Genomic DNA, 5000 nt, shown 5'->3' with positions numbered 1-5000 from the left:
TGTGCACTGCTGTTGATGAATAAAGCAAGTAAAATGTTTATTTTGTACACTGCCATTGATGAATAAAGCAAGTAAAATGTTTATTTTGTACACTGCTGTTGATGAATAAAGTAAAATGTTTATTTTGTGCACTGCCATTGATGAATAAAGCAAGTAAAATGTTTATTTTGTGCACTGCTGTTGATGAATAAAGCAAGTAAAATGTTTATTTTGTACACTGCCATTCATGAATAAAGCAAGTAAAATGTTTATTTTGTGCACTGCCATTGATGAATAAAGCAAGTAAAATGTTTATTTTGTGCACTGCTGTTGATGAATAAAGCAAGTAAAATGTTTATTTTGTGCACTGCCATTGATGAATAAAGCAAGTAAAATGTTTATTTTGCGCACTGCCATTCATGAATAAAGCAAGTAAAATGTTTATTTTGTACACTGCTATGTACAGCGATATTTGCTAAGAATATTCCAAACGTAAAACACGTACAATGTATAAGAAAAAAAGGACAAAGTAGTTATACAATGATGGATGAATGAGGATTATTTTTTAAGAAAAAAGGACAAAGAAAAGGACACGTATAAAAAAAAAAGGACAAAGTAGTTATACAATGATGGATGAATGAGGATTATTTTTATAACAAGGTTGTTGGTGCGAAGGAATACGTAAATCAGTCGCATATTAGTTACTCTTAATATTAATTACATATTGATATTAATTATTAATATTAATTACATATTAGTTGCTTTAATAAACTTCTAGGTCTAGTAAATAGGATACATCTGGACACATTTTCTATTCGGATGGATATGTAATGGAATTTGGAAAAGAATGATTAAGCCAAGATATCTTTACTCCAGCAATGGCTTTGGTAAGTGGGTATGAAGAGGGAGGTTTGGCATTAAATGACATGATGAAAATGACAATAGGAAAATGGCGTCTTGTTATCTGCTCAATGTATCATCTATCAATTATCTATTATCTATTAATTATCTATTAATTATCTATTATCTATTAATTATCTATTATCTATTAATTATCTATTATCTATTAATTATCTATTATTTATTAATTATCTATTATCTATTAATATACATTATCTATCATATATTATTATATTAATTATCTATTATCTATTTATTAATTATCTATTATCTATTAATTATCTATTATCTATTAATCATCTTTTATCATTTAAAAATCTATTAACTATTATTATCAATCTATTATTAAAATCTATTATCATCATTTTTGGTATTATATCTTATCAGATTTAGCAAACTGGCAAAAATATATCGTTGTTCAGAATATCTATGGCTCTTCTGAGTTTTAATCACCCAGTTTGTCTAGTGGCTCCTTTAAGTTTTAATCACCTAATTTGTCTGGTGCTTTCTTTAGCATTCAGTGTGATAAGTTTGCAGGCGTAGAGGTGGTGAATAAAAGGGGTCTTTGCTTGTTGGTCTATTGAGATGTGACGAGCAAGACCGTCGCCTGTCTCTGTCTCTCTTAGAAGGAGGGTGTCACACTAGCACAATTTCCGTGGTTCTTTGACAATTTCCGTGGTTCTTTGACAATTTCCGTGGTTCTTTGACGTTTCCGTGTTTTTTTTCTCGTTAGCGCTTGTATTTTGGGTGAATGCGATAAATTCCAGTCAAACGATAATTATCGTTTTCGCTGGCAAGTTTCCGTGGTCTTTTTTCGTTCAAATGATAAGCTATAATGAATAATCGTTATAGTAATGTAAAAGAAAGTATTTATAATATAATACGATTCAAAAAGACAGTCTAAACTGTAAATCATATTTTAAAATTGGCAAAATTCTCTCTTGTATTTAATAAAAACAGATACAAGTCTGTAACTGGCTGCTCGCCTGTTTGTTTACATTTGTTCCCGTCAGCTGATTAGATGAGTATCGAGAATACGCCCTTATTTAGCATTATACATTCGTTGTTTCACATTAAATCGTCGCCACGTAGCCAGAATAACGTCCATCATCGCCCGAGCCTATGCGGGGGTTGAACCTATCTTTCTGTGTTTAGAATTTTGGTCGGACTGTTTCCGTGGTTCTCATCGCTAGTGCGACTGCGCGAGCCAAAATGACCACCGTGGTGCCAGCGGAAAAGTAATGCGGAAAAAGTGCTAGTGTGACACGGCCTTTACTCTTTTCTGCGTCTGCTCTTGTTCTCCCCTGCCCAGTCTGCCTGACAAGACGTCCTTTTCTGCAGCTATTCCTTGCGAGGGTGTTTTGCTTGCTTAGGAGAATGTGTCCAAAGGGAAAGTAGAGGGAACACCTGCGTCCGCTGAAGGAGGAAGGGAGTTGTCGGGTCATAGTTGCAAAAGAGGTGACCATCCGTCCTTGAGCTTATCATTCATAGACTACCCTTCCCCCTCAAACAGCTGATATAATCCTGCCATATATGTAGCTTAATTTCAATATTGTTCTGCTAATAAAAATGGTTATCATTCTAATTATCATCAAATCTACGTATTACTTACAACTGCCAAAATGGAACATTTGACAAAAGACTTGGGAATTGAACCCAAGTCTCCCCCTGGTTCTTGCCTTGAGTTTTACCTTCTCACACTTTCGAGATCTTAAAATCCCTTCTTGAATTTAAAGGGTAAAAAAGGGGAAAACTGTGTGTATGAACTCCTATATACAACAATATACGATATTTGTTAAAAGAATTCCAAACGTAAGTACACATACAATGTATATGGGAAAATGATAAGTAGTTATACATTAATGAATGAAATACAAAATAAAAACATATAGTTTTTCTTTTAAAAATATCGTTTTTCTTACCTAAGAATTGTGTTGTGAATAGTACTGGCTAGTGTCCAGATCCCAATCCAATGTTGACAGCTATCTATGAAAGCAAATTAGGGAGAGAGAGGACAAGGGTTTGAATAATGCCGGGTTGTCATATTTTTGACATATCAGAGACATGACATGTTTGATGATATTTTCCTTTCAACGGGTAAAACACACGAAATATCAGGTATGTATTCCTGTATATAATAACGACGGCTATAATAATAGTAATAATATCAACAATGATGATGATAATTATAATATCAGCATCAGTGATAATGATGGTAATAGCAATACCAACAACAATAGTAATAATAATAATAATAATAATACAAATGGTAATGATGATGATGAAAATGATATGAATGATAATATAAATGATAATAACAATAATATAAATCATAATAGCAATAACAATAATAGAGATAATAATGATAATAAAAATAATAATACTAACAATTATGGTGATGATGAAGCTGAAGATTATGATGATAATAATGGCACTCATAGCAATGATGATAATGATAATAATAATAACAATAATGACACTCATGACAATAATAATAATAATGATGAAGATGATGATAATGATGATGATGATGATGATGATGATGATGATGATGATGATGATGATGATGATAATGATGATGACGATGATAATAAAATATTAAAAGACTAAAACATTTACAATAATAACAATTATGAAAACAATAAAGACACGTGCACTTGCTGGTTGACAATACCAACTAATTAAAGAGAAAGGATATTAATACTTTTTTTTAACGTTTATTTTTCTTTTATTCCCCTGAGGTGAATTCACATGACAGATTTTAGTTTCCATTTTGCTCAAACATGTAATCTGAAACAGTCTGAGAAATTTTATAATCAAAAAGAGAATAACAGGAATTTGCACTTCCATTTGAATAAATATATATATATATTTTTTTTTTATTTTTATTATTATTATTATTATTATTATTATTATTATTATTTATTATTATCATTACGATTATTATTATTATTATTATTATTATTATTATTATTATTGTTATCATTATTATTATTATTATTATTATATATATATATATATTTAAATATATATATATATATTTAAATATATATATATATATATATATATATATATTTAAATATATATATATATATATATATATATATATATATATATATATATTTAAATATATATATATATATATATATATATATATATATATATATATATATATATATATATATATATGTGTGTGTGTGTGTGTGTGTGTGTGTGTGTGTGTGTGTATGTAAATATATATATATGTATATATATATATATTTTTTTTTTTTTTTTTCTTCTTTTTTCTTTTTTTTTTGTAATAGTAGAGCGGTGGGGTTTGTTCGTGGTTCGGGCCAACTGTCTCCGCGTGTTCGATAAAAGCCCTTCTAAAGATGACATTCTCTTAACCTTATAGGAATTCGTGTCAAGCCAACCATTCACATCATAATAAACCTTAAAAATAATCGGTGCAGGTTGAATTTTCTTGTCCTGTATTGGATACATTGAAGTATTTGTGTTCGTTATTTTTGTCTTTCTTTCTTTTAAGCTATTTCTCTTTTATATTCATGTACCAGATGGTTTCATAATTTTTACCAAGGCGTATAGGTTAAAAGTCCTGTTTATTATCGGCATCGTCATCATTTGGACAAAATTATAAACTAAAAACAAGAGAACCTTAGATTTCGAGTTTTAACAACAAAGAACCTTGCCTGCAAATCATATCTAATCCTTTGAACACGATGATAACAACATGCATCTAGTAAAACAGTACACATTTGGTAGTGTATTGACTCCATTCTGTTGTAGCAAAAGCCTCACGGTTAAAATGAGACCAATATTATCGTTTTGCAGAATTTCGTCTGCTAATTTCGCCCTAAGAGAGAAAGATGGCGACTGCTGGCAACTCAACGTACTGTAGGTCCTTCGTTCACATCCACATCGGGGCGCAACGGAATTCTTCGCCCCTAAACGAAAATACCATATAGGCGAAAATAGAATGAACCATAAATATCGTTCGGAAAAGCGAGTGGGGCGGATTTAGGGAAGCTGTATGGCGGCGAAGAGGCAATATAATGTAGCATTGAATCCTTGACGTCGAGACTGCCGTTCTGCAGTGATGGCCGACCAGACGATGGCCT

The sequence above is a fragment of the Penaeus vannamei genome, chromosome 43 (assembly GCF_042767895.1).
Source record: "Penaeus vannamei isolate JL-2024 chromosome 43, ASM4276789v1, whole genome shotgun sequence".
NCBI lineage: Eukaryota > Metazoa > Arthropoda > Malacostraca > Decapoda > Penaeidae > Penaeus > Penaeus vannamei.
This window is presented reverse-complemented; position numbering follows the sequence as displayed.